Source organism: Oncorhynchus keta, unplaced genomic scaffold, assembly GCF_023373465.1.
Source record: "Oncorhynchus keta strain PuntledgeMale-10-30-2019 unplaced genomic scaffold, Oket_V2 Un_scaffold_139_pilon_pilon, whole genome shotgun sequence".
In the NCBI taxonomy this organism is placed as follows: Eukaryota; Metazoa; Chordata; class Actinopteri; order Salmoniformes; family Salmonidae; genus Oncorhynchus; species Oncorhynchus keta.
In genome coordinates, this window is record NW_026290780.1 from 48,758 (window position 1) to 61,716 (window position 12,959).

The 12,959-nt window shown below is 45.8% G+C and overlaps 1 protein-coding gene across 4 annotated transcripts in view; it reads left to right on the top strand.

The window, feature by feature from the left end:
* Positions 1–11,414: 11,414 nt before the first annotated feature.
* The window catches only part of LOC118378386 (N-acetyllactosaminide beta-1,3-N-acetylglucosaminyltransferase 2-like), a 44,022-nt gene continuing 42,477 nt past the window's right edge, over positions 11,415–12,959 (top strand). For all 4 annotated transcript variants that reach the window (XR_008127295.1, XM_052513735.1, XM_052513736.1 and 1 more), the window contains exon 1: positions 11,415–11,773. The gene's annotated coding sequence lies outside the window, so the exon portion shown is untranslated. The remainder of the gene's footprint in view (positions 11,774–12,959) is intronic.

The window sequence follows — 12,959 nt, forward strand, 5'->3', positions numbered from 1 at the left end:
AAAGCCTGCACCATCTGTCGAAAGCCTGCACCATCTGTCGAAAGCCTGCACCATCTGTCGCCTGCACCATCTGTCGAACGCCTGCACCAAAGCCTGCACCATCTGTCGAAAGCCTGCACCATCTGTCGAACGCCTGCACCATCTGTCGAACGCCTGCACCATCTGTCGAAAGCCAGCACCATCTGTCGAAAGCCTGCACCATCTGTCGAAAGCCTGCACCATCTGTCGAAAGCCTGCACCATCTGTCGAAAGCCTGCACCATCTGTCGAAAGCCTGCACCATCTGTCGAAAGCCTGCACCATCTGTCGAAAGCCTGCACCATCTGTCGAAAGCCTGCACCATCTGTCGAAAGCCTGCACCATCTGTCGAAAGCCTGCACCATCTGTCGAAAGCCTGCACCATCTGTCGAAAGCCTGCACCATCTGTCGAAAGCCTGCACCATCTGTCGAACGCCTGCACCATCTGTCGAACGCCTGCACCATCTGCCGAACGCCTGCACCATCTGTCGAACGCCTGCACCATCTGCCGAACGCCTGCACCATCTGTCGAACGCCTGCACCATCTGTCGAACGCCTGCACCATCTGTCGAACGCCTGCACCATCTGCCGAACGCCTGCACCATCTGCCGAACGCCTGCACCATCTGCCGAACGCCTGCACCATCTGCCGCACGCCTGCACCATCTGCCGAACGCCTGCACCATCTGCCGAACGCCTGCACCATCTGCCGAACGCCTGCACCATCTGCCGAACGCCTGCACCATCTGCCGAACGCCTGCACCATCTGCCGAACGCCTGCACCATCTGCCGAACGCCTGCACCATCTGCCGAACACCTGCACCATCTGCCGAACGCCTGCACCAGGCGCTGGGAGCTACAGGCTCAAGTTATCCTGCCCATCGCCCGTCCTTAAAGATTTCTTTGAATCCTGTGAAGCATGGGAGTGGGCCGATTTTCTTGTCCTTCTCGCCAGCCATGATTTTAGGCAGCTCCATGGTAAGAAATGTCACTGTTCCTGGTCCAAAAACATTGTCCTATCCAGGAGTTTGAGGAAATTACGTTACTAAGCTGCTCCAAAATGTTCTACGTCCCTGTCACACCCTGACCTTAGAACCTTTTATTTCTCTATATTGGTTAGGTCAGGATGTGACTTGGGTGGATAGTCTAGTTTTTTATTTTCTATGTTGGCCTGGTATGGTTCCCAATCAGAGGCAGCTGTCTATCGTTGTCTCTGATTGGGGATCCTATTTTTTCCATATGTGTGGGATCTTGATTTTGTATTGTTGCTTTTAGACCTACAAAGTGTCACGCCTTGGTCTTAGTATTTTGTGTTTTCTTTCTTTATTTGGTCAGGCCAGGGTGTGACATGGGTTATTGTGGTGTGTTTTTTGTCTTTGGGTTTTGTGGGGTGACTAATTAGTCTATGGCTGCCTGAGGAGTCAGGTGATTTTCGTTGTCTCTGATTGGGAACCAAATTTAGGCAGCCATATTCTGTGAGTGTTTTCGTGGGTGATTGTTCCTGTCTCTGTGTAGTTGTTTCACCAGACAGGCTGTATAGGTTTGTTGTTTTGTTATATATATATAATATAGTTATTTCATGTATCTTTCTATTTCATTAAAGAACATGAGTAACCACCACGCTGCATTTTGGTCCGCTTCTCTTTCGACAGACGAACGCCGTTACACAAAGCTGAACGTTTCGTTGCTTACTCTGTTGTTTTGTGCCGGTTATTATCATAAAAAGGATTAACCTACCCCACGCTGCATCTTGGTCCGACCATCCTTCCAACATTGATCGTTACAGCCCCATGTAAATCGATTCTATCGTAGTCCATGTGGGTTTTAATGACATTATGAAGGGCCTCTCTGAACAGTTAAAACTGGATTTTAAAGAGGTGATTGATTCTCTGCTAGAAACTAATAAAAGACCCATCCTGTGCCATCTCTGAATCGTGGCATTTAACGCTTTAGCAGGATGATTCTTTCTCTTCACAACGGCTACGTGATTATTGCAGTTTAATTGGTGTAACTTTTGTTGACAATTTCGATACCTTTTGGAAACAAAACACATTTTATAAAGAGGATGGGATCCACCCAAATAATTTGGTTTCCTGGATCCTTTCACAACATTATAAGGGTGCGTTGAGACAATGGCTTATCAATTACCAAAGCCCAGCTCAGTTAATCCCTACCATTGTGTTACTGAGTTGTCATAATGCTTCAACAAATGTATATTATCCCAGGGGCGTTGGAATATGTTAGTAACCTCATTTATGTCCCTCTTACTGCCCTGAATGCCTCTGCTGATCCCACAGCTATAGTATACAGTATCATGTGCCTATGATGCAGCGTTATACTGTTAGCACTAAGGCGGTGTGCCCTAGTAGGAAGTCCACTGTGTGCAGCTCACCCGACACTAACATAAATAACATGAGCATGTCTACTTCTGCTATGCTTCCCAGTAAAGCAACAAAAAAAAGTATCCCAGAAAAGTGCAAAAAATAGCCCACAATCAATTACTATCTAGAAACAGATGACATTCATATTCTGACAATCTCAAACTCAGTTAGATAAATACTTTTGATACAGTGGTAGCAATACCTGGTTATAACATCTACAGAAAATCTACAGAAAATACAGAAATACCAATGGCGGAGGTGTTGCTGTTTTTATTCAGGACCACATTCCTGTAACGTTTATAGAGGATATCATGTTATTAAATACTGTTGAAGTAATATGGCTAAAGGTTCATCTGGCTCACCTAAAGCTCATTCTTGTGGGAAGATGCTGTAGACCCCCAAGTGCTAACAATCAGTATCTGGATAACATGTATGAAATGCTTAAATGTATGTGATATAAACAGAGGTATATTTTGTGGGTGATTGAAATATTGACTGGCTTTCATCAAGCCAGGAAAAAGCTTCAACCTGTAACCAGTGCCTGCAACCTGGTTCAGGTTGGTTCAACCTACCAGGGTAGTTACAAACAGCACAGGAATGAAATCCTCAACAGGTATTGATCACATCTTTATTAATGCTGCAAAAATTAGCTTTAAAGCAGTATCCAAATCCATCGGATGTAGTGATATAGTAGCCATATCCAGGAAAAGTTCCAAAGGCTGGGCCTAATATTGTCACGCCTACCCCCGCTCTCCCTCTCTGGCACGCGAGGGCGCCAGGCTGCCCTTCATTACACACACCTGTCACCATCATTACGTTCAGCTGTGCAATATTGGACTCACCTGGATTCCATTACTTTATTGATTACCCCCTCTATTTCTGTCTGCTCCTCAGTTTGTTTCCTGTGTCAGCATTGATGTGGTTATTTTTCCCCTGTCCAGACGCTGTTCCTGTTCTGTTTCATGTCCGTGTTTCATTAAATGTTCACTCCCTGTACCCGCTTCTCGTCTCCAGCGTCGATCCGTAAAGAATGCTGACACCACATCAGCCTCCAGTATTTATGCTGTAGTAGTTTATGTGTCGGGGGCTAGGATCAGTCTGTTATATCTGGAGTACTTCTCCTGTCTTATCCGGTGTCCTGTGTGAATTTAAGTATGCTCTCTCTAATTCTCTCTTTCTCTCCCTTGGAGTACCTGAGCCCTAGGACCATGCCTCAAGACTACCTGGCATGATGACTCCTTGCTGTCCCCAGTCCACCTGGCCGTGCTGCTGCTCGTCGGTTTTCCATGCCGTAGCTGGCTCGTCAGGCTTCCATGCCTTAGCTGGCTCGTCAGGCTTCCATGCCTTAGCTGGGTCGAGAGGTCTTCTTGTCTTGGTGGGCTCGGCAGGCACCCACCCCACATCATGATTCAGCCGGCTCACCAAGACGCCAACGCCTCTGTCGGCTCGCCAGGCTCCCACGCCTCTGTCGGCTCGCCAGGCTCCCACGCCTCTGTCGGCTCGCCAGGCTCCCACGCCTCTGCCGGCTTGCCCATGCCTCGGCCGGCCCGTCAGGCTCGCCCAGGTGGGACCCCGGGTGACGCCCCTAGAGGGAGGGGGGTACTGTCATGCCTGCTCCCGCTCTCCCTCTCTGGTGCTCGAGTGCGCCAGGCTGCCCTTCATTACACACACCTGTCACCATGATTACGCGCAGCTGTCAATATTGGACTCACCTGGACAACATTACTTTATTGATTACCCCCTCTATTTCTGTCTGCTCCTCAGTTTGTTCCCTGTGTCAGCATTGATGTCGTTATTTTTCCCCTGTCCAGACACTGTTCATGTTCTGTTTCATGTCTGTATTACATTAAATGTTCACTCCCTGTACCTTCTTCTTGTCTTCAGCATTGTTCTTTACAAATATAGTGTAGAAGAGGTCAGACAATACGTTTTCTAGTGATTCCTATGTTGTTGATGTAAAGAATATTCATCACAAAACCCACTGATATTGCCAATTACTTTAATTATTTTTCATTGGCAAGATTAGAAAATGTAGGCATAATATGGCAACAGCAAACGCTGACACTCCACATCCAAGTATAACTGATTAAATTATGAAAGACAAGCATTGCACTTTTGAATTCCGTAAAGTGAGTGTGGAAGAGGTTCAACAATTGTTGTCTGTCAACAATGACAAGCCACGGGGTCTGACAACTTGGAATTAAAATTACTGAGGATAATAGTGGACGATATTGCCACTCCTATTTTCCATATATTCAATCTAAGCCTACGAGAAAATGTGTGCCCTCAGGCCTGGAGGGAAGCAAAAGTAAAACCGCTACCAAAGAATAGTAAAGCCCCCTTTACTGGCTCAAATAGCCGACCAATCAGCTTGTTACCAACCCTAAGTAAACTTTGGGAAATAATTGTTTGACCAGATACAATGCTATTTTACTGTAAACAAATTGACAACAGACTTTCAGTGGATAAAGAGTTACCTGTCTAACAGAACACAGAAGGTGTTCTTAATGGAATCCTCTCCAACATAATCCAGGTAGAACCAGGTATTCCCCAGGGCAGCTGTCTAGGCCCCTTACTTTTTTCAAACTTTACTAATGACAAGCTACTGGCTTTAAGTAAAGTCAGTGTGTATGTATGCAGATGACTCAACACTATACACTTCAGCTACTACAGTGGGTGAAATCACTGCATTACTTAACAAAGAGCTGCAGTTAGTTTCAGAATGGGTGGCAAGGAATAAATTAGTCCTAAATATTCCAAAAACTAAAAGCATTGTATATGGGACAAATCATTCACTAAACCCTAAACCTCAACTAAATCTTGTAATAAATCATGTGGAAATTGAGCAAGTTAAGGTGATTAAACTGCTTGGAGTAACCCTGGATTGTAAACTGTCATTGTCAAAACATGTTGATACAACAGTAGCAACGACGGGGAGAAGTCTGTCCATAATAAAGCTCCACTCTGCTTTAACAACACTATCTACAAGGCATATCCTACAGGCCATAGTTTTGTCGCACCTGGACTACTAAGAATCCATAATAAACCCCAGGAAGAGTAGCTGCTGCCTTGGCCGGAACTACTGGGGATCCATAATAAACCCCAGGAAGAGTAGCTGCTGCTTTGGCCGGAACTACTGGGGATCCATAATAAACCCCAGGAAGAGTAGCTGCTGCCTTGACAGGAACTAATAGGGATCCATAATAAACCCCAGGAAGAGTAGCTGCTGCCTTGGCCGGAACTACTGGGGATCCATAATAAACCCCAGGAAGAGTAGCTGCTGCTTTGGCCGGAACTACTGGGGATCCATAATAAACCCCAGGAAGAGTAGCTGCTGCCTTGGCAGGAATCGCCCCATAGCACTGTCATCATGAAGTGCTTTGAGAGGGTAGTTAAGGATCATATCATCTCCAACTTACCTGACACCCTAGACCCACTACAATTTGCATATACCACCCCAATAGATCTACGGACTACACAATCTCACTGCACACTTCCCTCTCCCACCTGGACTCGAGGAACACCTAGTGCTGTGCTCCCCTGTGGTGTGGCCGGGGAATGACACTGTTTGAGGCATCAGCCACGCCCCACAACCAGCATATTTAGGCTGCAACAAGCTAGGCTGCAGTGCCATGCCTCGCACCTGAAGCCACTCAGCCTTGTTAGGCTGCTGTGCCACGCCTCGCACCTGAAGCCACTCAGCCTTGTTAGGCTGCGGTGCCACGCCCCGCACCTGAAGCCACTCAGCCTTGGTAGGCTGCTGTGCCACGCCCCGCACCTGAAGCCACTCAGCCTTGTTAGACTGCGTTTCCACGCCTCGTACCTGAAGCCACTCAACCCTGTTAGACTGCTGTGCCAAGCCCCATACCTGAAGCCACTCAGTCTTGTTAGGCTGCAATAGACCTGGGGCTTATAAGGGGATGCTTCAGTTCAGCACAGGAGAAGCTCTTGGCTGGATGCTGAGCTTGCCTGACATTTGGCGGAAGCACATGGTCATGGACTTCTGACTGCAGAAAAGCCGTAAAGGACAGTCGGTTGGATATCAGCCCAGCTGTTTAGTGTATAAGTTAAGTTCCAGTCTAAGTTAAGTTTATCCCCTGTGTGTGGGCGTGTTTCCATTGACAGTTTTTTATCATCCTTTTTGTGAACCCTTTTAGTTGTATAAATAAGGCAGCCTAGCTTAGTTTAAGACGTGGTTCTGTGTTGAACCTCTTGTCATTGTTCACAAAGATTGTTTATCATATTGACAAGATGGTCAAGTGACCGCTCTAACAATGGAAATGCATGTCCTCAAAGATGGAAGGGAAGAGGTGGGACCATTCTATCCAATGTGAGAGCAGATGTACATGTAAACAGGCCATAGAGATGGCACATTCATCTTTGTATCTGTGCCATTATAGTGTCTGTCAACATGGGCAGTGCCAAGTAGTACATTTTCTTCATTGGTTGATTGCTCCCAACTCAGGAATCCCCACCCAGTTGACTACTTCAAAATGGTGGAAGCACACTTTGGCTTTAAGTGTATCCCCTGTGTGTGGGAGTGTTTCCATTGACAGTTTTTTTATGCCATGTGTCCACTTATATCAGTGCATTTGTAACATCTTTATATTCAATCAAATAAGCCTCATGTAGCAAATCTGTGCGTAAATAGAGCCGAATATATATATATACAGTGGGGCAAAAAGTATTTAGTCAGCCACCAATTGTGCAAGTTCTCCCACCAAAAAGATGAGAGAGGCATGTAATTTTCATCATAGGTACACTTCAACAATGACAGACAAAATGAGAAAAAAAATCCAGAAAATCACATTGTAGGATTTTTAATGAATTTATTTGCAAATTATGGTGGAAAATAAGTATTTGGTCACCAACAAACAAGCAAGATTTCTGGCTCTCCACACCTCACACTTGAAGCCACTCAGCCTTGATAGGGCAGACCTTACCGTGAGGGCCGGGGGCAGACCTTACCGTGAGGGCCGGGGGCAGACCTTACCGTGAGGGCCGGGGGCAGACCTTACCGTGAGGGCCGGGGGCAGACCTTACCGTGAGGGCCGGGGGCAGACCTTACCGTGAGGGCCGGGGGCAGACCTTACCGTGAGGGCCGGGGGCAGACCTTACTGTGAGGGCCGGGGCAGACCTTACTGTGAGGGCCGGGGGCAGACCTTACTGTGAGTGGTCTTGAGCTTTATCCAAAGTATTTGCTTTCTATTTTGCAACTGATATTGTTTTTGTTGTGAAAATAACACAGGCTGAGATGACAGTTCAACAGTCTTGCCATAAATAAATAACTAAATAGACAGAGTTTGTGCATATTGCCGAAATATATTGTTTAATATAAGGCCTTAAGAAATTGAAAAGGATATCTTGGAAAGAAAACTGTGCTTAAAAACTTCAACTGAAAAAGCGTGAAATCCTTGAAGAATGATTTGTCTCTGAAATTAAAGACAGTAGTTATGAAATAGAATTCACAAGAAAGGTCTGTTGTTGCCCTCGTGTTGTGCAGCTGTGGCTCAGAGACCCAGAAGGGAGTGTGCCCTCAGCACAGACTTCTTCCCCCACGAGGTGCTCTCTGGTTGGGGAAGCAGAGCGGGGTCCCCCCATGCTGTGGTGCTGCCTACTACACATGATGAATGAGAGAGAGAGACCCATCTGTCTAAAGGAAAAACCCATCTGCCTCAAGGAGAAACTCCCTCAAAACACACAAACACAGACATGCACGCACACACACACACACACACACACACACACACACACACACACACACACACACACACACACACACACACACACACACACACACACACACACACACACAGAGAGAGAGAGAAAAGAGTACTGAGAGTAGGTCTACTGTAAATACACAACTAATACAAACACCCACACATAGAGGGGTTGGTTGTTTAGCAACAGACGGGGTTGGCTTAGACTGCTGACAACATGTCAACTATATTTAGTCTCCTATGTTCATTGAAAACATTAATCAAGTTGCACAATGAGCACTTGTTGTCTCTCAGATACATCGTTACAGTTGTTGGTTAGCTAGCGAGCGAATTTTAGCCATTAACCAAAACACCTTAAAACAAGATGGGGTGGTAGGTAGCCTAGTGGTTAGTGTTGGGCCAGTAACCAGCAGGTAGCCTAGTGGTTAGAGTGTTGGGCCAGTAACCAGCAGGTAGCCTAGTGGTTAGTGTTGGGCCAGTAACCAGCAGGTAGCCTAGTGGTTAGAGTGTTGGGCCAGTAACCAGCAGGTAGCCTAGTGGTTAGAGCATTGGGCCAGTAACCAGCAGGTAGCCTAGTGGTTAGAGTGTTGGGCCAGTAACCAGCAGGTAGCCTAGTGGTTAGAGTGTTGGGCCAGTAACCAGCAGGTAGCCTAGTGGTTAGTGTTGGGCCAGTAACCAGCAGGTAGTCTAGTGGTTAGAGTGTTGGGCCAGTAACCAGCAGGTAGCCTAGTGGTTAGTGTTGGGCCAGTAACCAGCAGGTAGCCTAGTGGTTAGAGTGTTGGGCCAGTAACCAGCAGGTAGCCTAGTGGTTAGAGTGTTAGGCCAGTAACCAGCAGGTAGCCTAGTGGTTAGATTGTTAGGCTAGAAACCAGCAGGTAGCCTAGTGGTTAGAGTGTTGGGCCAGTAACCAGCAGGTAGCCTAGTGATTAGATTGTTAGGCTAGAAACCAGCAGGTAGCCTCGTGGTTAGATTGTTGGGCCAGTAACCAGCTGGTAACCTAGTGGTTAGATTGTTAGGCCAGTAACCGAAAAGTTGCTAGACCGAATCCCTGAGCTGACAAGGTAAAAATCTGTTGTTCTGCCCCTGAACAAGGCAGTTAAACCCACTGTTCCCCAGTAGGCCGTCATTGTAAATGAGAATTTGTTCTTAACTGACTTGCCTAGTTAAATATACAAACGTTAAATAAAAAAATGAAGAACAAGATAAAACTAGCTGAATCGATCCACTTACGATTCCCCACATGCCACTTCCTTGTCATTGTTGCTAGCTGTCTGGCCATTTAGAATGACAACCCCACACGGCCTTGTGACCCATGGTCGTGTGCGTGTCCTTTTTGGGACATTCTCAGCTAACCTGTTTTATAAGAAGCATTAAAAATGTATATATATTTTTTTACAATAGACACATTTACATTTGTCTTTTAAAAAAATGACTTGAAACTGTCATTTCGATGTTATTAATGAGGCGCCGAACTAATCAGGGACATTTGCATGATGGATGAGCATGTCATTGAGCTGGTATCACTGTAAATCATTAGGCTATTGTCAATGTACAATATACCTACCGGTCCTGGAATAAAACACACTGCACGTTTTCCACCTGTATTTTTCCGTCTGTATGTCCTTGTATATGTTAGATGATGTGTATTTATGTATGAGACACAACCAACATTTCCCCACAGGGATAATAAAGGCATCGTATTTTTTTATAGACACATTCATAAAGGCCAACAAATAGTTTGAAGAGAAAGGGTCTAGTAGAGAGATGTGATCTTCCAGTCAGTCAGTGTGGTTTTTACAGAGGCGTTGTTGTCTAACTGACAATAACACATACTTACTTTTGATACAGCAGTACACCTGCGGGTTAGGACTGCTTCTCAAATGGCACCCTATTCCCTAAATTAGTGCACTACTTTTGACTATTGTCCTATGGCACCCTATTCCCTAATTAGTGCACTACTTTTGACCAGAGCCCTATGGCACCCTATTCCCTAAATTATTGCACTACTTTTGACTATAGTCCTATGGCACCCTATTCCCTAATTAGTGCACTACTTTTGACCAGAGCCCTATGGCACCCTATTCCCTAAATTAGTGCACTACTTTTGACCAGAGCCCTATGGCACCCTATTCCCTAAATTAGTGCACTACTTTTGACCAGAGCCCTATGGCACCCTATTCCCTAAATTAGTGCACTACTTTTGACCAGAGCCCTATGGCACCCTATTCCCTAATTAGTGCACTACTTTTGACCAGAGCCCTATGGCACCCTATTCCCTAATTAGTGCACTACTTTTGACCAGAGCCCTATGTGACCTGGTCAAAGGTAGTGCACTATATAGGGACCCACGACCCATGTGTTCCCCCACCACCACATTAGCATGGCAGAGATAGTCATCGTAGCACACTGAGCACAGCCACGTGAATTTCAACATGTCCCTGTTCAGAGAGAGAGGGGGTGGGGGTGAAAAGAGAGCAAAGGGAGAGTGGGTGGGAGAGAGAGGGAGGTGGAGGTGGGGAGAGGGAGGTGGAGGAGGAGTGGGAGAGGGAGGGAGGGAGGGAGAGGTGGGGTGGGGGGGAGAGGGAGGGAGAGGTGGGGTGGGAGAGTTGGGAGAGGGAGGGAGAGGTGGGGTGGGAGAGTTGGGAGAGGTGGGGGGGAGAGAGGGAAGAGGAGGGAGAGGTGGGTGGAGGGAGGAGAAGGGAGAGGTGGGAGGAGAAGGGAGAGGTGGGAGGAGAAGGGAGAGGTGGCGGGGAGAAAGGGGCCTACAGCTTTATTTGGTGCTGTTCTAAATCACTGTGCAGTGTGATGCTTTGGACTTGTTCTACTTGGGCATTACGGTGAGGTTCATGTAGTAAAACCACAGAAGAAGTTGCTAATGTGTAGCTTCATTCTTTTTGTTGAGATGGAGGCCATGGAGTGTGAATACTAACGCCTCGATCACACCTACAGTGATCTAATGTATGCATCAAATTGACAGAAATGGTAGCAGAAGGTGAATGTCCCACATATCCAGATGACGCTGCATACCATTTGGCGCAATAACACTGTCGGTGTGATCAAGGTGTATGTAAAATGTAGTTTATGACGATAACCTGTGTGCATGTAGCATTAGCCTACCACATATGTCCCTATAACAAATTATTACATCAAGGTATTTTTTTACTAAAACTCACTCCATCATTTTTGTTTTACTGCCTTTTGAATTAGAAAAAAAACCGATTTGTTTTCAACTCCTGAGCGGGGTACATCGGCCTAACAAAAGCAACGTCATACCTTTTTTAGGAGGAGTCTTCCAGCCGTCAATCATCAAAGTTGTGTCACCGGTGCGAGGAGGAAGGATAAGGAACTCCCGATGACAGAATCTCAACTCTAAACTGGAATAAACCTCGTTTGGCCTCAAGTTATTAGTGAACATTTCGCTTAACAAAAAGTGAAGTAATCAACGGCGGGCTTGTAGCCTATTAATCATTGGACGATACGTCTACGGAGAGTTTGTACGCTACCTTTTACAGCACGGATGTCAGAGGCGCCATCTCCATGCGCGACAGGGTTGCAGTTTTCTGAAGGAGAGTTTTGGTTTTTTTTGGGGGGGGCGACTTGGAGACAATTAACTTCATGATGAGAGAACGGACCTGGGTTTAGGATTCAAAGACAAGGTAGCTATGATTGTTTACGATTATTAATGTGATTTTATTAGCCATATTGAGAGTTTACTAATCTAGTTTCTCCAATATCCAGTCTGAATATGTCGTTTTCGTCAAACGTATTTCTGATCTCTTGACGCACGTCTTTGCTCCCTCCGTCCATTTCTCTTGGAAATTCGGAGTTCGCTTGTGCGTAGTGGTTGCAACTCAAACATATGTTATCTGTGGAAATCAGTCATATGGTCAAATATTTTCCTAGGTTAATACGCAGACGTCTCGTTGTCTTCATTGGCACATTGCACGTTTATTTGACTAAGTACGATAAAGAGGAGGAGGAGCATAATGAAACCCGTAGTGGAAATTCCTTCCCGACAATAAGTAGTCTATGCTTCTAAAATACTGTCGAAACCGGCTGTAGAGATAGTGGTTTATCAACAGTCACTCACCAGATGGACAGTTCAGAGGGCAGCGAGTAGGATACCAAACGCTCAGATAGAAAACAAACTTACAGAACAGCTGAGAACTACTCTATACATAAACAACAGGAGAGACCAGACAGACAGCTCTATAGGCTACATTTCTACCGTCAGAGTGTTGCATCCCACACAGAATAAGCAGTAGTAGTTTCCAGAGTTCAGTATCATGAAATTACGTTACTGTAGTAGACTGAGTGTCTCTGGTGCAGTGAGTACAGAACTCTCACATATTTTTGTTGTATAAACAGGCACAGTTCTATACATACCTTCTCCTAAAATGTGCACCCCATTGCCACAGTTCAACACCCATATGGTCTGTTTTTCATGTGCTGTACAAGTTCAAATAGGGAATATCCCTTTTTTTGAGATAACATAGTTAAATAAACCCTGCTAGCATTGTCTTTTGGTGACATTTTTACAACCAAGGTCATTTTAAAACTTTTGAGTCAACCATTACAACTGGAAATGCCTGGCTGTTTGGGGGAGTGTCTAGCAACAGTATCCAGGTTGGAATAGACTTGACACATGTACCTAGTTACCAACCCAGAGTGGAGATGTCCAATAGAGTGACTGTGCTGCATGAAGGGAGCTGTGTATACTGGTAGACAGGGACCAGTAGAAGGATCCAGACAGACAGAGGAAGACTGATCATAAAGGGAGCTGTGTATACTGGTAGACAGAGACCAGGAGAAGGATCCAGACAGACAGAGGAAGACTGATCA